Source organism: Tachyglossus aculeatus, chromosome 9 (assembly GCF_015852505.1).
Source record: "Tachyglossus aculeatus isolate mTacAcu1 chromosome 9, mTacAcu1.pri, whole genome shotgun sequence".
NCBI classification, from domain to species: Eukaryota; Metazoa; Chordata; class Mammalia; order Monotremata; family Tachyglossidae; genus Tachyglossus; species Tachyglossus aculeatus.
Genome location: NC_052074.1, coordinates 15,501,504 through 15,527,676, shown reverse-complemented (window position 1 = coordinate 15,527,676; position 26,173 = coordinate 15,501,504). Strand labels below are relative to the sequence as shown.

At 41.4% G+C, this 26,173-nt stretch overlaps 1 non-coding gene across 1 annotated transcript; it reads right to left on the bottom strand.

Annotated features, from left to right (window-relative positions):
- Window positions 1-14,009: 14,009 nt before the first annotated feature.
- On the bottom strand, window positions 14,010-14,147 carry LOC119932735. The gene has a single exon (XR_005452474.1). It is a non-coding gene; the product is annotated as a small nucleolar RNA SNORA7 (small nucleolar RNA).
- Between the last annotated feature and the right edge of the window lie 12,026 nt (window positions 14,148-26,173).

Below are 26,173 nucleotides of genomic sequence, written 5' to 3'. Positions count from 1 at the left end.
ACTAACAAATACCACTAAAAAAAATTCCTGGCTCCGCCACTGTCTTGCTGTGTGATCTTGGGCAAGTTACTTAATTTTTCTGTGCCTCAGTTTCCTCATGTGTACCATGATAATGATGGAGTTTTCCATCCAAACTGCAGATGACCCTTGGTCCTGAGACTTCAGAACTGAGTCCGTGGGTGGAGGATTTGATTACAATGTTAGTGGCTAGTACGGCGCACTGGCATTTTCACATGTCTATCAGTCAAGTTCCTGCGGGAGCGTGGTGTCCAGCGAGACAGTGATGCAACATGTTGCAGATTTCCTGATGAGTTCACTCTCCACTTTAGCCAGCTACAAGCAAACCTGGACTAGAACCAATGTTTTCTGATTGGTAAAGAGATGCTCTTTCTATAGCACCTCAGCAGAACCCTCAGTCCACTATGGTGTCATGGATCTTGGTGAATGTCGGGGGGCAGTCAGATGTACACAGTAGTTGCTGCTTCTGCCACTCCCATAGCAAACCTAAAATGTGTTTTTGTGTGTGTGAGAGAGAGAAAGAGAGCGAACGAGGGGGAGAGTTTTAAGAGAACTTGGAAAGTCTGCTGAGGGCACTTTTTATGTTTCTAATCCCATCAAGCAATGTCAGCATTGATGCTTACTGAACCTGGAAGAATGAAGAAAAGTGGTCAGATATGGCCTTACTCTAGGACTCTAAACCTGGCTTTTTTCCTGATCAAGTCATTTTCGGCACCCAACTTTGCAAAGTATGTGGTGATATCATCAGTAAAAAAAATCTGGAAAGTCTTAACATTCAATATCCATATAAGTATCTTGAATTATCATTAATGCTGGAAGCAAGCCTGCAATTTGCTTCAAGTGTATTCATTTGCTACCAGTCCCAATACAGATTTTTTTCTTTTTTATCAATGGACTAATGGAAGAGGGAAAACCCAAATTCCTTTCTAAATCATTGGTCTCATTACAGGCTACAACAGACACACTCTTGTGGTGAAGGGATTAAAATATTACAAATTTCATTTTCCAACAGTGACACAGAATGCTTTTGGAATCTTTCTGAAGTGGTTTGTGATTTAAACTTGCCTGGTAACCACAGTTTCTAGATTGTAAATCATACTCAGTTTGGGAATATCTGAAGTGGCTATTAACTGCAACATTTGCTAAGTAACAGAGTCCACTGGAGTTAGTGTCTGGGTCTCTTACAGGTGAAGACACTTCTCTGATGTCAGCAGGTGAGGTGGAGGGTTAATTTCAGCTCCATCTACTCTGTGTAGAATTATTCTGCCAAAGCAAATGGTTATGGCAACTCCGTGAATTTATGAATGGCTAAGTGTTCCTTGGAGGCTAACTCTGAGATGTCAAATACTTCTGAATGTCTCCAGCTGGAATACGCACTTGTCTAAATTTACATATCATGAAATGGCTCTGGAGATCATTTTCTTCAAGGTCAACTTAAGCTCTCTGCTTGGCTTTTGCAGTACACTAGTACAGTCCTCTTCACTTCTGTCGACCTATTTCATGGTCAGGAGTCATGGTTTCTCGGTACGGTGAATTTCACTTCTTTAAAGCATATGCCCTTAGTTTTTTTCGCCGTTATTTTGGTAAGGAATACCACAGTTATTTTGTCTTCTTCAAATGCTGTCGAATCATTTCCAATCCATAGTGAGTCCGTGGACACACCTTCTCCAGAACGTCCCATCCTCTGCCGTATGGTCGGTCTGTTATCTGTGTCCATAGAGTTTTCACAATTACTTCATAGTCCTTATATCTTCACAGTGAACTCACTCCCGTATAATTATCTAGAAGCAGAGGGTGAAATGTCTAGGATCTAGTACTATACACTACCTCCTTGGGAGCAGGGATCGTGTCTATCAGTTCTATTATAGTACAATAGAGTCCTTCGTACAGTGCACTGCACACAGTAAGCACTCAATAAATACCACTGATCGATTGATTAGTACTACACATTCACACAATAGGAGATTTGGAAATAGGTGGATCTTGGATGTGAGGGAAAGAGGAGACAAGAAACTAGAACAGGAAAGACGTAGGAAGGAATGCAGTAATAAAGAGTTTTGTCTACATTTCATCTGGCTAGGTGACAGATAATAATAACAATTGTGGTATTTAAGTGCTTTCTGTGCACCAAACACTTGGTAAGAGATGGGATAAATACAATAAGCCAAGACACAGCCTCTGTTCCACATGGACCTCACAGTCTTCATTAGTGGAACTCGGAAGCCTTTGCTAGTGCTCTCTTCCTCCTAACCACTGAGTCCTGAAGAAAAGAGCTAGCAAACACCATCTTTGAAATTAGTGTTAGATTCAAAAGAACTAGCATTTTCCAATTCTCCCTGCCCTCTGGTAGCAATAGTTTAAGTGCTCTACACACAGTAAGCACTCAGTAAATACCACTAATTGATTTAAGGTTATCAGGCTTCTCAAAACAGAGTTCGGGGGAAGGCTCTTCCTTAACACTGAGTGTTGTTCCGACTGGGTGGTTGCTCTTCAAAGGCCCAATGGTAACAGACAAATCTTTCCAGTGGACCTCTTTGTTTCCTGTAAAAAATGAGGCTTGAGGTAATTAGTGATCTTTTGAACACTAAAACAAAAACTCAAGAGTAACAGGGAACAGAGGCTTTGTTAATTCAATTCCACCATATGATAGGAGTGTTTTAATGCCTCATAAACCTGCATTAATTTCACATCTTCTGCACGGAAAGGTGACATGTTGTTTTAGTTTCAGGTCACCTCTGTTCCACACGCACCAGACATTCCTCCATTTTCCATTACTCCAACTACCAGCTGAACAACAGAAGAGTTGAATCATAAAAGAATAGTCCAGAAAACTTTATTTGTTTGACAGAAATTCTTTCCATGTGTTCAAGCTTCCTTCTTCGCTAATTCTGGTCATGTGCTTTGTTTTAGTCATCTATCCCACACACTGAAAGGCCAGGATCCTTCCCTTACCACTGATAGGTTTGGAGGTCGACAAGCAGTAACTGAAGCCTGCTGGACTCTCACCACATCCTCCGAAAAATGTAATAGCTGCTTTAAGCTAAGAGGTTCCATTGGAATTTGAGGGGAGGAAGAAAAAAAAAAGCAAGGAAAAAATAATGTCTTCGATGGCCCAGATGAGTTGATAGAAGGAAAAAGAAATGTGGACAAGAAGAGAAAACACAGCTGGATCCCACCTATATTTGTGGGATGGAGGGCTGACCTGGGTTTCTAAGGACTGCCTGTTCTCTCAGCAGCTTTACTGCATCCCAATGGGAAAATTCCAACAGCGTGTATCGATGCCCTGCAGAGTAAAGACATCTCATCCATAACGAGGAAAGCCAAAGGATGAGGGGTTTTGAAAGTGCCTTGGCAGAAGAGACTAGCACCCTGGCATTCTCTGCAGAAATTCATCACAATGTGTGATTTCATAGGGAACTAGTCATGAGAAATAACCTATCTGAGGCAAGCATCCAAATGCCTCTTTCCTTCCTTTGGAAAAGGTTCATTTGGGTTAAGGTTCCCCTCCCCCCCCGCCCCCAAAGGACTTTCCAACAGGTCTTTGATTTGCTAAAGGCAAGCGGATGGGAATTCTATTAGAAGCAAATGTACAGCAGAGGCAATGAAGACCGCCCATTAACCGCTTGAGCCTTAGCTCTTGTGTGTTTTACTGACCTCGTAAAAAAAAAGCTTAGAACCTTGTAAAAAACTATATCACAGAAGAGATGTGAAGCTTAGCAGAGATATGCCACCCACGGTGGGGTGAGCCTTTTAATAACTTCTGTATATTATCTAATAAGTCTAGGCAACCTTCCTGCCCCTTTCCCGGAATTGTGAAAATTTGATTTTCCTGCAAAATTTGAGGGACAAATCATGTTTTCTCCATCACGACCTCATGTTGGTAGCTATAAAATGAAGAACAGCATTTGGTTGTGGGTTTTTGTTTTAATTAACGTGAAGTCAATAGCTCCAGGATACCCTGGATCTCTAGTTCAGTGTCTTTGAACTTCCCAATGACGTTAATCTCCATTTGCTCTGTTACAGCTGTATCCTGCCGGCTTTTGCACCCCAAATTAATGCTGAAATGATGCAACAGCAGGATGTGGCCCTTCCTGGCTGAGATAATTTAGGCCAGGACATGTACTTCACAATACAAATACACAAAAGCTTGCCTCTCCTGGGACCAAACCAATAAAACTGGGGAGATGCTTAAGGATGCATGGGACATTCAAAGGGTTTGCACGGACATTCTCCTTTTCCCACCAGAAATCATTTTAGAAGTCAGGAAAGGGGTGACAGTGATTCCAAGTCACCAGCCGCTGGTCTAGTTTCAGTGTATCAAACAGAATCAAAAGATTATGCTTGTCCAATATCATCAGAGTAGTTATCACTTCTTAAAGCATTTCAGAAAACAGCTCAAGGATGAAATCGTTGTCATTATTGTCATCAGAGTGTCTGACTAAATCCAGTTATGTCAAATTGCTCTACTGTCAACTCCATGAAGGTAAGAATCAGGTCTACCGAGTGTTGTGTTGTACAATTTCATGTGCTTAGTGTAGTGCTCTGCACTCAATACCACTGATTGATTGAAATAGCCACTGACATAATAATAATAATAATGATGATGGTATTTGTTAAGCTCTTCCTAGCTGCTGAACGCTGCTGGCGAAAGTCTAAACACCATGCCAACCTCGTTCACTTCAAGTTTATCCTTTCCTGCCTTAACTCAGCCCTCTCTTCTGCCAGACAAAACTATTTCTCCTCCCTTATTGACACCCATGCCCATCACCCCCGCCAGCTCTTCCGTACATTCAACTCCCTTCTCAGGCCCCCGGTTCCTCCCCCCTCCTCCTTCCCTCACCCCCAACGATCTGGCCTCCTACTTCATTAACAAAATTAAATCCATCAGGTCCGACCTCCCCAAAGTCTCTTCCCACCTTTCTCCAACCCCCCCGGCTCTCAACACTCTCTGCTACTCTCCCATCCTTCCCAGCGGTATCCTCAGAGGAACTCTCCTCCCTCCTCTCAAGTGCTACTCCGGCCACCTGTGCTTCTGACCCCATTCCCTCTCATCTTATGAAATCTCTCGCTCCATCCCTTCTCCCCTCCTTAACTTCCATCTTCAACCGCTCACTCTCCACTGGTTCCTTCCCCTCTGCCTTCAAACATGCCCATGTCTCTCCCATCCTAAAAAAAACCCTCTCTTGACCCCACCTCACCTTCTAGTTATCGTCCCATATCCCTCCTACCATTCCTTTCCAAACTCCTTGAACGAGTTGTCTACACGCGCTGCCTAGAATTCCTCAACAACAACTCTCTCCTCGACCCCCTCCAGTCTGGCTTCCGTCCCCTTCATTCCACGGAAACTGCGCTCTCAAAGGTCACCAATGACCTCCTGCTTGCCAAATCCAACGGCTCGTCCTAATCCTCCTCGACCTCTCAGCTGCCTTTGACACTGTGGACCACCCCCTTCTCCTCAACACGTTATCTGACCTTGGCTTCACAGACTCCGTCCTCTCCTGGTTCTCCTCTTATCTCTCCGGTCGTTCCTTCTCAGTCTCTTTTGCAGGCTCCTCCTCCCCCTCCCATCCTCTTACTGTGGGGGTTCCCCAAGGTTCAGTGCTTGGTCCCCTTCTGTTCTCAATATACACTCACTCCCTTGGTGACCTCATTCGCTCCCACGGCTTCAACTATCATCTCTACGCTGATGACACCCAGATCTACATCTCTGCCCCTGCTCTCTCCCCCTCCCTCCAGGCTCGCATCTCCTCCTGCCTTCAGGACATCTCCATCTGGATGTCCGCCCGCCACCTAAAGCTCAACATGTCGAAGACTGAGCTCCTTGTCTTCCCTCCCAAACCTTGTCCTCTCCCTGACTTTCCCATCTCTGTTGACGGCACTACCATCCTTCCCGTCTCACAAGCCCGCAACCTTGGTGTCATCCTCGACTCCGCTCTCTCATTCACCCCTCACATCCAAGCCGTCACCAAAACCTGCTGGTCTCAGCTCCGCAACATTGCCAAGATCCGCCCTTTCCTCTCCATCCAAACCGCTACCCTGCTAATTCAAGCTCTCATCCTATCCCGTCTGGACTACTGCACTAGCCTTCTCTCTGATCTCCCATCCTCGTGTCTCTCTCCACTTCAATCCATACTTCATGCTGCTGCCCGGATTATCTTTGTCCAGAAACGCTCTGGACATATTACTCCCCTCCTCAAAAACCTCCAATGGCTACCGATCAATCTGCGCATCAAGCAGAAACTCCTCACCCTGGGCTTCAAGGCTCTCCATCACCTCGCCCCCTCCTACCTCACCTCCCTTCTCTCCTTCTACTGCCCAGCCCGCACCCTCCGCTCCTCCACCACTAATCTCCTCACTGTACCTCGCTCTCGCCTGTCCCGCCATCGACCCCCGGCCCACGTCATCCCCCGGGCCTGGAATGCCCTCCCTCTGCCCATCCGCCCAGCTAGCTCTCTTCCTCCCTTCAAGGCCCTGCTGAGAGCTCACCTCCTCCAGGAGGCCTTCCCAGACTGAGCCCCTTCTTTCCTCTCCCCCTCGTCCCCCTCTCCATCCCCCCGTCTTACCTCCTTCCCTTCCCCACAGCACCTGTATATATGTATATATGGTTGTACATATTTATTACTCTATTTATTTATTTATTTATTTATTTTACTTGTACATTTCTATCCTACTTATTTTATTTTGTTGGTATGTTTGGTTCTGTTCTCTGTCTCCTCCTTTTAGACTGTGAGCCCACTGTTGGGTAGGGACTGTCTCTATGTGATGCCAATTTGTACTTCCCAAGCGCTTAGTACAGTGCTCTGCACATAGTAAGCGCTCAATAAATACGATTGATTGATTGATTGATTCCTATGTGCCAAGCACTGTTCTAGCATTGGAATAGATACAAGGTAATTAGATTGTCCCACATGGGGCTCACAGTCTTAATCCCCATTTTACAGATGAGGTAACTGAGGCCCAGAGAAGTTAAGTGATTTTCCCAAAGTCACACAGCAGACATGTGACTGGAAGTCCTAATGAAGGTCTTACAAGTGGCTGGGAGGAACATGGTAGGGCATAGGTCCAGGACCTTTACTCTGGTTTCAGCTTGAGACTCAATTTGGCCCAGTGCAAACAAGTTCCTGAAGCTAATTTAATAATAATAACAATAATAACCGTGAGTATTATTATTATTAATAATAACAATGGTATTTGTTAAGCACTTACTATATGTCAGGAACTGTACTAAGTGCTGGGGTGGATCCAAGGAAATTGAGTTGGACACAGTCCCTGTCCCACGTGGGGCTCACAGTCTTGATCCCCATTTTACAGATGAGGTAACTGAGACACAGAGCAGTTAAGTGACTTGTCCAAGGTCACACAGCAGACAAGTGGCAGGGCTGGGATTAGAACCCATGGCCTTCTGACGCCCAGACCTGTGCTCTATCCACTCTGCCATGCTGCTTCTCATTATGTATTTGCTAAGCACTCACTATATGCCAAATATTGTACTAAGCACTGGGGTAAATACGAGATAATAGTCAGACATAGTCAGACAGGTCCCACTTAGAAATCACAGGCTAAGTAGGAGGCAGAACAGGTATCTAATCCCCATTTTACAGATGAAGAAATTGAGGCACAGAGCAGTTAAGTGGCTTGCCCAAAGTTGCACAGCAGGCAAGTGGCAGAGCCAGCATTAGCACCCCAGTTCTCTGAAGCTGAAGCCTGTACTGCAAACTAACCAGATTTTAACCTTCTCAGTAGAGTACTAGGCCATCAGAACTGATTTTAGGGGCTTCAAGGGGCATTTTCTCCAGGGTGAAAATGCCCTTCTTGATCCCACGGAGATCCTCTGTTCCACAATGCCCATTATTGTACTGAACTTCGTCCTGACAGGTTCTAACACCAACTCTTCCACTTCAAGTAAAATAAACCCTTAGAAGGAGGCAGAAGTAGAGAGAATGTGTAAAGTGGAAGGAGGAGAATAAGAAAACTATTGCAGCATTGGAGAGACTATTTTCTTCAGTTTCCATGTTTATTTTATCATTAAACGATAACAGCTAGCATTTTCTAAATATTAGGCCAGCCATACGGATGGCAGTAAACATAGAGTGGATGGCTCATAGCTTAAAATAAATCAAGCAATAGGCCTAAACAGAACTTCTTCTTCGTGTTCCCTCAGGGTTAGATTTAATAGAAATTGGTGTCCTTGGATATACAGAATAATTCTGGGGTAAGTTCCCTATCCACAAGGAGTTTACAGTTTAGTTAGGGAGACAGACATGAAAATAAATTACGATTATTCACCTAAGGGCTGTGGGGCTGGAGGTAGGGTGGATACCAAGTTCCTAAAGGGTACAGATCCAGGAGCATAGGAGACAAATATGGGGGCGGGGGGGAGGGGGGGGAATGAGATCTAAATCAGGGAAGGTCTCTTGAAGGAGATGTGATTTTAATAATGCTCTGAAGGTTTTCTCTCATATATGACAGAGGAGGGAATTTCAGGCCAGGAGGAGCACGTGGGACTAGAGTTGGTAGTGAAATAGACAAGATAGAGGTACAGTGAATAGGCTGGCAGAGGAGAGAAGTGTGTAGTCTGGTTGCAGTAGAAAGTCAATGAGGTAAGATAGGAGGGGGCGAGCTGATTGAGTGCCATAAAGTCAAGGGAAAAGGGTTTCTGTTTGATGCAAAAGTGGATGGACAACCACTGGGGGTTCTTGAAGAATGGGGAAACATAGACTGAATGTTTTCTAAAAAAAAATGATCTGAGCAACAGAGTGAAATTTGGGCAGGATAGGCAGGATGGGGGGAGATCAGCAAGGCGGTAGTCAAGCCAGAATGTGATGAGTGCTTGGATCAGTGTAGTAGCGGTTAGGATGGAGAGGAAAGGATGAATTTTAGTGATGTTGTGAAGGCAGAACCAACAGAATTTCATGATAGATTGAATATATAGGTTGAATTGAGGTTAATGTCAAGGTTTCAAGCTTGTGAGACAGGCAGGATAGTGGTATTGACCTTGGTGTTGGGAAAGATAGAATGAGGACAAGGTTTGGGGGGCAAGATGAGGAATTCTGTTTTGGACATGTTAAGTTTGAAATGTTGGCGAGGCAACCAAGTACAGATATCCTGAAGGCAGGAGGAGATATGAGACTTCAGAGAGAGAGGTCAGGACTGGAGAGGGAGATTTCTTAGTTGATCCTGCAATGGAAGTGGACTGGAATTAAGGCTGGTCTCCACTAATAACTTTGAAGTCCAGATACCTTAAGTAGTTGGAGGACTAGAGGTGCATTGGTGTATTTGTTGCCCCAAATTCGTATGCAGTTTTTCTCTCCTACAAGAGTTCTTGACGTTTTGTTAAACAGTGAGCTGAAATGTTGGAACCCCACATCCAGTTCTCAATGAACATCAGTACTTGGCAACAGGACGTTGAACGTAGATAGTCCTTGACATTAGCAAAAAGTTGCTAGAGATCCCAGTTGTGGTCTGCAGGAAATCTTAAACAAGCTTAACAAATCTTACTTCCCTCCCTCTGATTGCTGATAGATTTGGGCCTGAAAATCAGTGTAAAAGGGTAATAAGCAACGTGGCTGGCAAATAGAGCACAGGCCTGGGAGTCAGAAAGACCTGGGTTCTAATCCTGGTTCCAGCACTTGTCTGCTGTGTGACCTTGAATAAGTCAGTTAACTTCTCTGTACCTCAGTTACTTCATCTGTAAAATGGGGGTTAAGACTATGTGCCCCATATGGGACAAGGACTGTGTCCAGCATGATTTGCTTGTGGCCACCCCAACGTTTAGTACAGTGCATGCTACAAACTAAGCACTTAACAAGGCCATTATTATTATTAAAAAGTCTCTAAATTTGCGTAGCTCTAGTCTTAGGTAGTTTTCTAGTTTAAAATTTGATAATGGTTGCCCTTAAGTTAATCACTGCTTGATTTTTCTCTTTGGTATTCCTTCTTGCCCATCAGTACTATTACCTCAGATCTTCTGCACTAGCTGTTTTTATTATAGAAAAAAACAAGAGAAATCAGGGTTGGGAGTACAAGGAGAACAGCACATTCTGGGCCACCGAAAACCTAGGACTCCACGACTCCAGGGTCACTCATTTTATATTATGGTCAATTCCTGGTTGTAACTGCTCTTTCTCTGACCAATTTCATAACCTCAGTGTATTGGCTCTCTTGTCTTGCTCAGCGAATAGAATCAATTCATCTGTTGCATGGACTGTGTTTATCTCCATATTAGCCATATGTGAGGTGGCTGCTCATAGTCATCCCAAATACTGAGCACAAAGTGATGTAAAGTGATGAGGATATGTGCTGGTTTTGCATGTTCCTTGAGCATTTTCTCCTGAATTCCTCACTTGCTCTATAGCTTTTCTGTTCTCTTCCCATGTCAGTAGGAACAAGGGTCCAAACCACAAAGCTCATCAGCAGGATCTGTGGAAGAGAGAGTCCTGAAAAAAAATGGGCATATAAGTACCCAGTTCTAATAACAGTCATGTTAATTGTGCTGGGTATTCAAGCAGTTATTCTGTTCTAAGCTGAGTCTTGGGATAGATGCAATTACAATCAGAACAGAGTTGTTATTTGCCCACCATGGGTTCACACTGGTAAGGGGGATGAAGGACAGATATTTAATCTCCATTTTACAGATGAGAAAATTGAGGCACAGAGAAGTTAAGTGACTTGTGCAAGGTCACACAGTAGGTGAGTGGCCGAGGAAAGATTAGAACCCAGGTCTCCAGTTCTGGAATTGGCATTACACAGGGGGACAAACCTGCTGACAACTAGACACATTTGCATAGGATAGGAAGAATGACCATCCTAGCCTTTTATTATTATTTATTAGTAGTATTATGGTGTTTGTTAAGCCCTTACTATGTGTCAAGCACCCTTTTAAACTCTAAGGTATATACAAGTCAACCGGGTTGGACACAGTCCCTGTCTCACATGGGGCTCACAGCCTTTTATCATCAGTGCATTTTTTTAAACTAGTTTTAATACAAGCAGCCATCCCAGTGCACTTCAACCTTGACAGGACTTCTGACTTTGGAAGTGGCCAGGGAAGAACAGAGGTACAGAGGAATTGGTCCCCTCCTTTCTACTTATACTCAGTTGAAATGTCCTTCAATATGATAGTGCAAAATGAGCTTGGAATTGGATAGCTTGATTGGGGATGAAAATCACCGGGAAAGAACCATTCACGCCATTTGTCTGGTAGTCTGTATGGATTTTGAATTTAAACTTTCACAGGTCAAGGGTGGGAATGGACATTTTAGTTTTTACAGAAGTGTGTATGCGCTGCCTAAGTAACAACAACAACAAATTCATCTCACATTTTCAACTCCTGGCATCTGGGATTTTTTCTTTCTTATGCATTTTAAATCTATTTCATGATGTCATGGACAAAAAGAAATAAATCTACAATAAAAGCCTTTATTTTGTACATTTATAATCCCTAGCCCTTCTAACTAGCCTGTCTCCTGAACGTTTTCGCATGCTCTATTAACCCCTGCGGTTTATCCTCTTTTGTAGCTCTGTAAACTGTTGCATCAAGATATTAAGCGTTTATCAGACAGTAGATGAGAGAGGGGAGTGGTGAGCAAAGACTCACGGCTCCAAGCTCCTGACCTAAGTCACCAGACAAACACCCCTTTCCTTTCCAGTGCCAGATATAAATGGCAATTTGCTATCAAAGGGCAGTCTCCCAGCATCCTGAAATATGATTTCCTGAAAAAGACTTTCTTTAAATGGACTATCTCAGTAGCTGCCATTTGTCTGTGGAGCTGAAAGAGTGGGCAAGTTGAAAGGTAAAAGCATGTCAACATAAAAGCGGCAGGTGAAAAGGAAAAGTAAGGCAAAAAGGATGTCCTTACCTAGGTCTTAAAGTGAATGGAATTTCATAGTTTATGACAACCAGTACTATTGGGAAATCCCTCTATCTTGCTTGAGTCCTTCAGATCCTTTTTGTTTGCAATTGTATAGCCCAGAACTGGACACAATATTCTAAAAGGGCCTCACCTAGGCTGATAATGATAATAATAATAATAAAAATAAATAATATTATTTGGTAAGCATTTATTATGCATCAAGCACTGTGTACAAGCACTGAGCTAGATACGATATGATCAGATCAGACATGGTCTTTGTCTCACATGGAGCTTAAGGTGGAGGGAGAGCAGGCAGTTTAAAACATATTTTATAGATGAGAAAACCGAGGCATAGAGAAGCTAAGTAACTTGCCCAAGTTCACAGAGCAGAAGAGTGGCGGAGCCTGTATTAAAGCCTAGGTCTCCTGACTCCCATTGCCACATTCTTCTCATTAGGCAACACTGCTTCCCTGAAAATAAATATATTTGCTAAAGACAGATTTGGAACTTTGGACAGGATGCCTCCTGTTCTGCTTTAGACCTAGAAAAAATATCTTTAATATATGAATTTCCCAGAGAGACTTATTATATCTGATGTAGGGTATCACCAGCATCATTGCACTGGTTTCCAGAATTCTAGAGAGTTTTAAAATTAGTTCTCCATTTTACCAATTTTATATTCAACTTTGATCATGAAATGAATTATTTTTTTCAAAATAATTTCAGCGAGTTTTTTTTTTAGAAAGTTTCTGGACAGTTTAAAAATAATGTTAAATACATAACTACACATTGTCATTCTATACATATGCTTAAAATTGCTCTTTTAATTTTTTCACTAAAGGATTGCCGTCTTTTTCCTGGCACGGACCTCCAAAAAGTTTCAATCCTGGCCCGCTCTGGAGTTCATTGTTATAAGCCATTTAAAAGTGTCAAGAATATGCCTATTCATTATCTGAAATGCTCAGGAAATCTATAAATGATCCTGGTTTGGGTTGGGTTTTCCTTATTATGACATCAGGATTCGTGGGTAGTGTTCTAGAAACATAATGTAGAGGCTAGCATTGTCAATACAACCTTATTGCAGTGGCTTTAGTTGGCATTAGAGTCCCTGTTTTAAGCCATAATTCAGGCCAGCTGCAGATACGGACATCATTTAACAACCTGGAAGGCTTCCATGGGGACAGTAAACAAAAGGGCTATTGCTCCTTCTCCAGAGTGATTGTGGATAAGAAACAACTGAGCTGCTTAAGTAGGAGTGAGAATTAGGCAACAGAAAAGATGATTATTATTATCCAACCTTTGTTGAGTGCCAACTTGCCTGTGAGAAACAGGACACTGTTAACTCATAAACCACGGATCACTGCTTTTCCTGAGGTGCTTTAAAGAGGTCACCTACACCTAGCATGGCCACTAATGGCCCTTATGAATATCAGACCAGTGGATACACGTGATATTCATTCATTAGTCAATTTTGTGAGTTCACCGATTTCCCACAGACCTAGAGTAGCAGCATGGCCTAGTGAGGATCTGGGTTTTAGTCCACTCACTCTTAGGCAAGTCACTCAACTTCTCTATGGGCCTGTTTACTGTAAAACCTGGATTACATGCCCATTCTCCCTCCCTCTTAGACTGTGATTTCCATGTGGGACAAGGACTGTGTCCAAACTGATTATCTTGTATCTACCCCCAGTGCTTAGTAAAGTGCTTGACATATAGTAAGCAATTAACAAATCGCACACCAAATTCTCTGGGGAGGCCCACAAGCCCCAAATTATACTAGAACTTTTCCTTTCCCCTTGCAGGTTCCCTTGATCTCTGATGTTGCACCGAAGCCATGGAACTCAGCTATAGGAGTGATGGGGGTGGAAAATGATGCCAAAAAACATTGAAAACAAATATAATGAAACTCAGTCTTGTCTTAAACCTTCGAGTCGTCTTCGACCCATATCGATGCCAGGGACACATCTCTCCCAGAACACCCCACCTCCATCTGCAATCATTCTGGTAGTGTATCCATAGAATTTTCTTGATAAAAATATGGAAGTGGCTTACCATTGCCTCCTTCCACACAGTAAGCTTGAGTGTTTGCCCTTGAATCTTTCCCATGCTTCTGCTGCTGCCCAGCACAAGTGAGTTTTGACTTGTAGCAGATTACTTTCCACTCTCTAGCCACTGCCCAAGCTAGGAATGGAATGGATATGCCTCTGCCTGACTCTTCTTCTTGTAGCTGAGACTGGTAGAGTATTGGGAACTCTACAGATATGACCCTGAGAGGGAAAAGGCATCCCATACATACCTGAAAAGTTTTCCATCTGGACAAGTGCCACTCTATGCATCCCTTCGGCAAATTTCGAGAAAAATAATTGCCCAGTCTATTCTTAAACACCTATAGTGAAGGGAATTCCATAACCTTTCACCTAATTCACTGGCAAAATATTTCAGGAGCTTCAATCAACCAGTGGTATTTATTGAGCATTTTCTCTGTGTGTAGACCACTGGGCTAAGTGCTTGGTAGAGTATAATAGCATTAGTAGACATGATCTCTAGCGTCAAGGGATCTTATAGTGTAGGAGCTTGGAAATGTAAAATTATTTTCTCATTACATCTGTTAATCCATAGATAAAGTCTTTTGGGAAATGTAAGACAAGGTTCACTAAAATTTAGCCTCTCAGAGAACATTTGATCTAGTTTCAAAAAAAAAAGAACTTGAAAGTTAACTCTGTTCTGCAACTTTGAAGACACTCCAATGAAAAAAGCCAATGATTATCTATATTTGTCACATGTAAGGAAGTAGTGGTTTTAAAATTCTGTTTTATGATTTAATGGCACTATTTATGCAACAGTCCACATTTTTTGGAGAGGAGCTGCTTTCAGGTTAGAACCTTATAATCAAGATGTATGAAGGTCTTTCCATTCCAGCCATTTACTCCATTATTGCTCTAATGCACTAAATGCCCCCTTACTGACCTAAAAAATGAATACTGCTCCCACAGTGCCTAACTTAATCCAAGGGGTAATTTACAGGCAGAATGTGGCCAACTTGTATGTGTATTATATATAGAACAATCTGAGTACATACTGTCATTGAGAAGAAGCGTGGCTCAGTGGAAAGAGCCCGGGCTTTGGAGTCAGAGGTCATGGGTTCAAATCCTAGCTCTGCCAATTGTCAGCTGTGTGACTTTGGGCAAGTCACTTCACTTCTCTGTGCCTCAGTTTCCTCACCTGTAAAATGGGGATTAAGACTGTGAGCCCCACAGGGGACCTGATCACCTTGTATCCCCCCCAGGGCTTAGAACAGTGCTTTGCACATAGCAAGCGCTTAACAAATACCAAAATTATTATTATTATTATTATTTGATTAAAGTTTACCCTTCAAAAAGCACAACTCTGGATCTTTACCCAAAAATAAAATTTAAAGGGATTTTTGGAGGGAGGGCTGCAGCCTAGCCCCATGCATGTCTTCAGCAAAATGATACAGTAAATTATTTTTGTCTTCTATTTTTCATCAAAACTGCATTCCACTATAGTAGTCAGTTAAGTGTGAAGACAATATTTGAAGGGGAAAAGAAGCATCATGAAGTACGAGAACACTGCTGGTGCTTAAGAAATGAATGTGTTTTTAGATGGGATCTGAAAGGCTATATTTCTGTCTGGGGAATATACTGACTGTGGTAAAAAAGATCGCATGAAAGGATTTTATTTCATTTGAATCACTGGTTAGACTCATCCCACCCAACCAAACTCAATAGTATGCGTTTCCCTAAATGTTTTAGCTACAAAAACAAAGTCTATGGTTGTATTAAAAGGGCGTTTAAAGTAATTCTTACTTGGTTTTTGAGTTTGCAGTATTCTTATAGGCGTTCTCCATAATTTTTCTCTCAGTTGAAATATCTTCAATTGGAAGCAGATAAGGTTTATTGCCATGCATTCCCTCATCCCATTTTCTCTGTTTTATGCTTTCTCTTTAAGTTGTCACGAACATTTAGTCTCATGTAATTCTGCTGCCAGGGTCATTACATAAACAGAGTTATAAAATTATCTATTGTTTGAAAATATCTTTTCATCAGTGCAAGGTTAAATAGCTCCCTAAAACATCTTCAGCAAATGAAAAATCTTTAAATAAAAATATCCTATAACAATGATAACTTCTCCATAAAGATAGTTAAGTTTGTAGGTGGGACTGTGAATTTCTTTTATGCTCTCAAACCACTACACGAAAGGCTTTAGACTGATAGTTATGTAATTAGGACCAAGGCCAAGAAAATGGCTTTCTTCACGGCTAAAAACCAAGTTAGACATTTTCTCTGAAAATATGAATTTTGCTTCAGTGCTGTCATTCCTTAAGTAATTACTCCAGAATTACCCTGTAAGATTAAAGCTTTGTTACTATTGTTAATAAGATACAAGGAGTGCTCTCCATAGGGATCTTTCCTTTCATGTTTTATGAAGAAACTGAGAAGTGAGAGCAAGAAGTGACCAAAATTTCCTTTTAACCAAATATGCACGAAAATGGTTTCTTGCCCCATTTCAACCCCTTTACTGTGGTATTTGTTAAATGCTTACTATATGCCAAGCACTTTTTTTTCAATTGTATTTATTGAGTGCTTACTGTGTGCAAAACCCTGTACTAAGCACTGGGGAGAGTACACTATAACAACAGACACATTCCTGCCCATAACGAGCTCACAGTCTAGCACGGTACTAAGCACTGAGGTCTTGTCTTATGCTGTTGAGTGATCGCCAACCCATAGCGATGCTATGGACACATCTATCCCAGAATGTCCCACCTCCATCTGCAATTGTTCTGGTAGTGTATCCATGGAGTTTTCTTGGTAAAAATAGGAAATGGTTTACCATTGCCTCCTTCCACACGGTAAGCTTGAGTCTCCACCCTCGACTCTTTCCCATGCTGCTGCTGCCCAGCACAGGTGAGTTTTGACTTGTAGCAGATTGCCTTCCACTCGCTAGCCACTGCCCGAGCTAGAAATGGAATGGATATGCCTCTGCTTGGCTCTTCCTTCCATAGTCAAGACTGGTAAAGTACTGGAAACTCTTCCGTTGCAACCCTGAGAGGGGAAGCACTGAGGTAGATACAACATAATCAGGTCCTACTTGGGGTTCACAGTATAAATAGGAGAGAGAACAGGTTTTGAATCTATATTTTGCCGCTGAGAGAACTGAGGCACAGAGAAGTGGAGGGGCTTGCCCAAGGTCACACAGCAGACAAGCAGCGGAGCCAGAATTAGAACCCAGGTCCTCTGAATCCTGGGCCCATGCTCTTTCCTCAAGGCCATGCTTGTTTGCCTAATGCTCTAGCCCCAGCCTTGAATGGCCGAACCATAATCTAGGTATGAAAGCTGTATGACATTTATGATGTCCTTGAGGTCAGAGATCATGTCTACTGACATTGTACTCTTCCAAGCACTTAGAACAGGGCTCTTCTCGAAGTAAGTGCTCAACATAAACCACTGATGGACTGATGGATGGTATCTGTAAGACTGGGAAAGGCAGAACCAGAAGTGGCCTTGCTAGCTACAGAATATACGAAAGGATTTCCTGTCTCTGAGGGCTTTTTGGTATTATTCCTTTTTAAAAGCGTCTCTTTCACTTGGCAGAACAGTAGTTTCAACTCCTGCATTTCTTCTTTGTAGTTGTGGGTGAAATCTGCTTCATCTCTGAAACCTGAGTTTGCTAATCTGCTTTAAGTGATCACAAAGACTAAAAGGCACTTTTCTTCATGCTTGTATAATGGGAAGGATTACCAGATAAGCATCCTAGTCTTTGAGATAAATCCTGATATGTTTCAATGAGTGCTTCATATTTAGGGCAGCATGGTCTTTCACAGTGAGTACTCTGATACTCTGCCAAACCCAAAGTGAAGCACCTCCCTAGGCATCATGATGACAAGTAGCTTATACGGGGTGATTTTTTGCCTAGTGTTGGCAAGATACCTTCCTTTCACGGATATTTTTGTTACTCAGGAACATGGAGTATATATGTCTGTTGAACTCCATTTTGGTTTCATTTTCAGTCTACTACATTCTTGTTCTGGTAAGCTGTGTGGCCTTGGGCAAATCATTGAACTTTTCTCCATGACTCATTTTCTTAATCTGTAAAATCAATCAATCAATCAATCAAATTTACTGAGCACTTACTGTGTGCAGAGCACTGTACTAAGCGCTTGGGAAGTACAAGTTGGCAACATAAATGGGTATTCAATACCTATTGTTGTTCACCCTTAGACTTTGAACCTCATGCAGGAGAGGGACATTGTCTGACCTGATTATCTTTTATCCACCCCAGTGCTTAACACAGTGGTTGTTACATATTAAGTACTTAACAATTATTAATATTAGCTTCAGTGTCCAGTTAAAATGAAACAATAGATCCCAGGACTTTTACTGATAGGTTTAGGTTTTTTTTTTTTTTTTTAATTAGGTGGGACAATTGAGTAGGTGAGCAGGTCTGAGCAGACACACCTCTCTTGCCCAGTTGTCATTACTTCACTCTGTAAAATGATAATTTGATGGTGTTCATTAAGCACTTTCTATGTTCCAGGCACTCTGCTAAGGGCTAGGGTAGATATGAGCTGACTAGATTGGACAAAGTTCTGTTTCCACATGGATCACAGTCTAAATGTGTGTATGTTTGGTCAGGGGTGGGGGGAGGGTGGAGAATAAGTATTTTATCCCCATTTTACAGACATGGAAACTGAGGACCAGAGAAGTTAAGTGATTTGCCCAAGGTCACACAGCAGCTAAGTACCAGAGCCATGACCAGAACCTGGTTTCCTGACTCACACAGTTACTGCTGTTTCCACTGGGCCAGCCTGCATGGAAACCTTCCCTGCAGGGAATGTGTCTACCAAATCTCTCATATTGTACTGTCCCAAGAGCCTAGTGCAGGATTTGCACACAGTAAACGCTCAATAAATACCTTGGATTGCTTGATTGGAATGCCCTCAGAGGAGAAGAGGGAAAGATGGAATCATCTGCAAAGTGTGAAGTGTTGGAGACTGGCTTAGGCCTGCATCACCACAGCATGGGACCAAGATGTGCCATTAGTCTGTTTCGAGCCTCCCTCTGCTTGAAAATGGCTTTTATGCTGATTAATACAACCCTAAAAGGTGAATTTTTCAGCCCATATTCTTTCCAGCCTAATTTGTGAAAGTCCCCTTTGAATGTTTAGCACTTCAGAAGTTAATTGGGCCTTCCCTGTTCCTGCTGCTTGCGAATCTGAAGCCTTATCTAGAGAGGATGTTTTCCTGCAACTGGCTGTTTTGTAGTGCACTATCTGTAAACCCAAAGATAATCCAATCTCTCACTAAAGAATCTGTTAAATCCGAAGCACAGATTATTCTGTGGTTTTTCAGTTCTGCTACCAATTGTTCTGTGTTTTGGTTTTTTTTTTTTTTCAGATTTTTTTGCAGGAGGAAGGGAACCCTGGAATGGAGAAGCAGGTAGCATCCCAGAGTCCCCCAGATTCATTCATTCAATCTTATTTTATTGAGCGGGCTTACTGTGTGAAGAGCACTGTACTAAGTGTTTGGAAAGTTCAATCCAGCAGTAAAGAGAGACAACCCTTGCCCACACCAGGCTTACAGTCTAGAAGGGGGAAACTTGCTACTCTGGACTTTTCTCACCACCAGCAATCCAGATAGCGGTACAATGCACCTTATACATATAGAAGACAGATGTTTAGTGAGAGAATAAAATCTCCACAATCTTGCATGTTGTGAGCAGACATTGTGGTCTAATGGAAAGAGGAGGGAGTTGGGTGTCAGGAATACCAGGTTCTAATCTTGACTTTGCCACTTCTCTCCTGTGTGACCTCGGGCAAGTTACTTAACACCTCTGGGCCTCAGGTTCCAGATCTGTAAAATAGGGTTAAAAATATTGTTTTCCCTCTTAGATGGGAGCCCACTACAATCTGTTCATCGTGTATCTACCCTAGCACTTAGCATAGTATTTGGCATATACCAAGTGCTTAATGCATATCACAATTATTATAATTAGTTTTACATCACAAGCTCTTTGTAGGCAGAAGGTGTATCTTTTTTTGCTTGTGCAAAACTTTCCTAGACTCTTAGTACAGCAGTTTGCTCTTTGTAGATACTCGATCACCATTTTTACAACTGCTGTACGATTAACTTAGGAATAGCAACATTTTCTGAATATTTGGTCACACTCTTTTTAATTCCATGTTTTTACATTCTCAATTTGAAATTGTTATAGCTTTTCTGGGCTTACCCCTCTCAACATCGTGCAAGACAATGGAAAGTGTTTTTTTTAAATAATAATGATGGTATTTGTTAAGTGCCACGTGCCAAGCACTGTTCTAAGAGCTGGGGTAGATACAAGGTAATCAGGTTGTCCCATGTGGGGCTCGCAGTCTTAAGCCCCATTTTACAGATGAGGTAATTTAGGCACAAAGAAGTTAAGTGACTTGCCCAAAGTCTCACAGCTAATAAGTGCCAGAGCCGGGACTAGAACACACGACCTCTGAATCCCAAACCCGGGCTCTTTCCACTAAGCTATGCTGCTTCTTACTGAACTGCTGATTTATGCATATATAAATTTATAAATAAATATATATATATATATGTAAAGGACAAAGTATTACTGTCCATGTCACCTCTAGTAATTTCTTTGATTGGCTCTGGTTGGCTTGGGTAACTCCCAATTAGGAAGTCCTGGACTTTTTTATGTATGAAATATCTGGATAAATTATATTATGTAGATCAGTCAAACTCAAAATCAATTGATGTAGCTGTATTCATAATATTGAAATTACAACATTTACATCTACAACATTTAATTGAGCAATGCAATATTTTAATATTTTGTTCCATTTTCAAAATTCAACAAAAGCCATTACAGTCATTTTCAAGTTGCATTGCTGAAATTCCAAACTCATGATCATTGATTTTCATTTCAGCTCAGTGACTCTCCATAATAGAGTCACTGATTTTGAAAATCAGTGATGAAACGACCTCTTCTAAGAAGAAAATCCCTTGATGGCATGGATGTGGTAATACCCTACCCAACAAGCAAAGCTCAAAATATGATTGCAATCATGTTGGAAGTTTAGATAACACTAATATCCCCATTTGAAAGCTCCTTTTAAGTCAGAACCTAAATGATTTTGGACAAGTTAACCCCAGCATATTTTTCGATAGTATGCTATTATTTTCCTTGTTGTTTTCTGTATCTTCACTTATTGTGATCTCAATTTTCTACATTCCTGTTGAAACCCTATCTTTTCCTACTTCTTGGCAAATTCATGCTATTCTGATGATGTGTCATGTGGCAAACCCCCTTATGCTTGGCTAAGCTAGGATCGAATGTCAATCATGGGAAGTGTACAAAATGTGGTTTAACCACAAGGGAGATTTCCAAGACAGAAAATCAAAAATAGAGATGCTATAGTTTGGAATGCCAAGATATCCACACCATCTGTGAATATACTGTTAGCCAAAGAAAAATAAATATCAAGCCCTAGTTTTCTTTTGAACTTATATTGATATGTACTCAATTGAAAGGCTACTGAATTCCAAAATTAACTTTAGAAAAGAAGTGTTAATGGCTAGTGATGACCACAACTTATGCTTTTGGATCATTTTCCATATAGCCATTTTTATCCGTAGATAGTTTCCGGTCCAGATCCAAGTGGGATGTCAATGAGACCAGAGATGGAAAAGGCATTTCAGAGACAATAAAAATCCTGCATGGCTTAAAACTTTCAATTAAATTAGATGGGAGAAAATTTGGAAACCAGACATCATAAACAACAGAGATCACTGAAGTGAAATGAACGTGGAAGAGTTCGCTCTATTCGATCACTTATAAGCTGGAATTGGCCATTTCATTTAAAACAAAATGGAAAAATATTCCTCTTGCTTATAAAGTGGAGCCTAAGGATTTTAAAATATGAAATTCCACTGGTTTATTTTTCCTGAAAATAACCGTGGCTTGATCTTGACCTGAGGAATTCATGCACACTTGTGAAGAGAGACAAAAACGACAGAGAAGCAAGAGATTAGTGGGAAGCTCTGCAACCGGAGACCTCACTAAAACCATGGCAGGGCTAAAGGCCTCCTTGGGTAAATGCTGAACTTGATTTTCCCTTTAAATGCTACTCCCTGCATTCAAAGTTGCAATCTCAATAGTAATAATAATAATAATAATAGTACTTTTTAAGTGTTAAGGGAAGCAGCATGGCTCAGTGGAAAGAGCCCGGGCTTTGGAGTCAGAGGTCATGGGTTCAAATCCCAGCTCTACCACTTGTCAGCTGTGTGACTTTGGGCAAGTCACCGTGGCTCTGTGGAAAGAGGACAGACTTTGGAGTCAGAGGTCATGGGTTCAAATCCCGCCTCCACCAACTGTCAGCTGTGTGACTTTGGGCAGACACTTAACTTCTCTGTGCCTCAGTTACCTCATCTGTAAAATGGGGATGAAAACTGTGAGCCCTCCGTGAGACAACCTGATTACCTTGTAGCCTCCGCAGCACTTAGAACAGTGCTTTGCATACAGTAAGCACTTAACAAATACCATCATTGTTATTATTATTATTAAGTCACTTAACTCCTTTGTGCTTCAGTTACCGCATCTGTAAAAATGGGGATTAAAACTGTGAGCACCCTGGGGGACAATCTGATCACCTTGTAACCTCCCCAGTGTTTAGAACAGTGCACATAGTAAGCACTTAATAAATGCTATTATTATTATTATTATTATGTACCAAACACTGTTTTAAGCACTGGGGTAGATACATGTTAGTCAGGTTGGACACAAACCCTTTCCTACATGGGGTTCACAGTCTTAATCCCCATTTTACAAATGAGGTAACTGAAGCCCAGAGAAATTAAGTGACTTGCCTCAGGTCACACAGCAGACATGTGGCAGAGTCAGGATTAGAACCCAGGTCCTTTTGACTCACAGGCCCGCTCTATCCAAGGAATGCCAGCCCATTCAACAAAACGGAAGCATGGACAGAAGGAAAAAATCAAGAGGAAAATATCAAATACAACTAAGCAGATACTTCCTAGTATCCATCTTCCTGGAGACAGCAATGCATGGATCCAGTTCTTCCCATCTTTAATCTACTCCTGGTTAGATGTCATGCATAGTAGAGCACTGAACATAGGAAGCAATCAGTGCTGTTGATAATGTTGTTGATGTTTGAAACAATCACCATTTTGGAGTTTCATTATTTCTTGAGAAGTAATGGATTTTTTAGTTAGTTTAGGTGGACTGAATCTTGAGCAAAGATTAGTTTGATTTCAGAGCAAACTATGGTAGTGGTGTTTGGGGTCAGGATGGGATGCTCTGCACACTAGAAGTGCTCAATAAATACCTTTGATGGATTGGCTGGTTGATTAATTAATTAGAGTCACTGTCATCCCCTGATGGCAGTTAGCCTAGAGACTGGGTGGGGAGTGGTAGGATTCCCAGAAATTTAAATTTAGAATTTAGGGGGGAAATAGGCAGGCTTTTTTTTTCTTTGTTTATCTCCCTTTCTCTCCCTCCATATCTTCTCCCACTCTCTCTTTCCTTTATCTTTCTCCTCTCCCTCTATACCACACCCATTTTTCTTAATTTGTTACCACCAGATTGTACTTATTAGCTGAAATGCAACTAATAATTGAAGGCCCTATTCCTTCCATTTTACAAAAAAAGGAAAACAAGTAATCACCACAAAATTAGGGAAAAGTATTAGTCATTAAGCAATCATTCCAGGTTGTTTTCTGTAAAAAAACAAACAACCCCTCTGCCCTCCCAGAACCTTAAAGGTACTACCTATTTGTAGATAAGGTCAAAGATCTCTAAAAATTTGAGAAAGAAATCCACATAGGTAAATTCATAACCTCATGAAGCCCCACTCCCGAAAATGGTATAAAATTATTTTGACTGATATAAAAATATGTTAATCTATGTATGTTAGAACCCATTATATCTAATGACCAGAAAATGAGAGTGATGAATTGTGGAGTGGAATATAATTGGGCGCAAATGAATGTAATTGCCGTAGATATCTCTATTTGACCTCTTCACTGGTAAATAGCCATCAGTTTTAGTGAGTAAAAGAACATGTGTAGAGCTGAACTTATTTCCAGTGCTTGTGGCCTACTGACAAACTTCATATTGAGCCTGAGTATGTGCATAATGAATGATATCACAATGAATTCCTAAATATAATTTTACATGAAGTTCACCCTTGCCATTTCAGAAAACAAATCTGAAAATTCCTAAAGGCTTATGTCAGTTGAAATATCATAGTGATTTCATCCTTCTTTCTCCAACAGTCAAAAGTGGTTTAGAAATGACATATACATTTAGCATGTTAAGCATTATGGAAGTGTAATCATCTCTGGGTTGCCACGTGGAAGCTAAAAAGCATAAAGCAGCATTGCATGGTATTGCCAGCACACAGGTTAGGAAAACTGATTAAAGGATATTTGCTTCTCAGATTCTTGGACTTTCTCATTCTTTCACTAAGAAGATTTTATCAGAAGATATTCGCTAAGAGAAGACCAGTCTGCTTTTTCTTTAACAGTATTTCATTGTTTCAGGCACTCTCACCTGTAACAAAAGTTCATGCTTATAGCTTTTCCCCAGTCTTCCAACTGTTGGGAACGAAGAGATACATAGATGAAGAGGGAGAAACAATATTCTAGGGAACATCAACAGACTGAACTTGTCAAGGAACAAGGGAGGTTTTGAATCATAAACTATTGGCAGGGAAAGCATGCTGCGATGGGAAGCATTGGTAAATGAAGTCGGGGCAATGCAAATTTTGTGGGATGGAAACATTTTTGTTTCTATCTGTAAGATTGGTTAGGTCTATTTTTGACGATCCCAAGAAAAGGAGGTTGACATTCATCTTGATACTTTATGTTTTGTGAAATGATCAGCGATTAAGTCTTGTTTCAACACTGAGGTAGGTGAACAAATTAAAAAGTTCTGTTCCATTTGGTTAACTGTCATAAAGCCTCTGAACTCAAATTAGGACACTCCCTGTCTTTTAAATTACTATTTTTTTCATTCATTTCTTGCTCAACTCTTTGAAGCTTTTTTTCTTTTAATTTAACCTCTGACCCTGCATCCCTCTCTTCCTGATGCATTCTCCACTTAAAACGTTGAGATGAGCTCTTAGTTTGCCTCAGTGTGCCAAATGTAGAAATGCAATGGGGACCCCAAATACTAGATTTTTGTTCCTTCCCTCAATTTCCTGTGGGGAGAAAATCCTGTTAATAAAATTGGGGGGAAAAAAACCAGATGCGGAGGGGAGGGAAAAGCTGATCAAATTTTGTCTGTATGGGAATCCTAATGGCAACTGAGAAGTAGCATGGCTCAGTGGAAAGAGCCCTTTGGAGTCGGAGGTCATGGGTTCAAATTCCGGCTCCAACAATTGCCAGCTGATGACTTTGGGCAAGTCACTTAACTTCTCTGTGCCTCAGTTACCTCATCTGTAAAATGGGGATTAAGACTGTGACCCCCACTGTGGAACAACCTGATCACCTTGTAACCTCCCCAGGGCTTAGAACAGTGCTTTGCACATAATAAGTGCTTAATAAATGCCATTATTATTATTATTATTGTTATTATTATTATCTGCTTCTTCTTAAAAGCCCCTGCTAGAATATAAGTTCCTTTCGGGCAGAGACTTTGTTATCTCTTTTTTTTTGTATTTTCCAGGTGCTTAGCACAGTGCAGTGTACCCAGTGGGTGCTGGATAAATGTTTTTATTACTGCAACTACTCCATCTTTATCATATAAAATATAAAAGATGGGAGTTTTACTCATGTTAATTGCTGGCAGTCTTCTTGGGAGGACAGAAAGATGTTAGGTTGAGCTCATGGAATAGGGCAAACCTGGCTTTCGTTAGGTTTGCCTCATGGGATGCAAGCTGAAATTGTATTTTTCTGCTGAGAAAACATCCACCCCCCACCCAAATATGCCTATCCCAGGCAAATATGTCCACTAAGAAGTAATCAAAATGCGCTGTTTTGAATTTCGGCTTCTTACTTGATTTGTCTATTTGCTGATCAAGATCACTTAAGTTAGCTTTTAGAATTTTTCCTTTGTCAGTATGATAGGAATGCTTGTAAGATTTAGAGCAAATTTTGATGTGAATAGCTGCAAGCATTATCTACAAGCATATCTGAAAACATCTCCAAGCATGTATCCTCAAGCATATCATCCCACTATTCTCTGTTCCTGGCTTTGGCTTCCCTCCCAGGAAGTCATTTTCTGGAACAAGTGTTTTCCTGGGGTTACTGGATTTTGTTTTCATCTCTACTG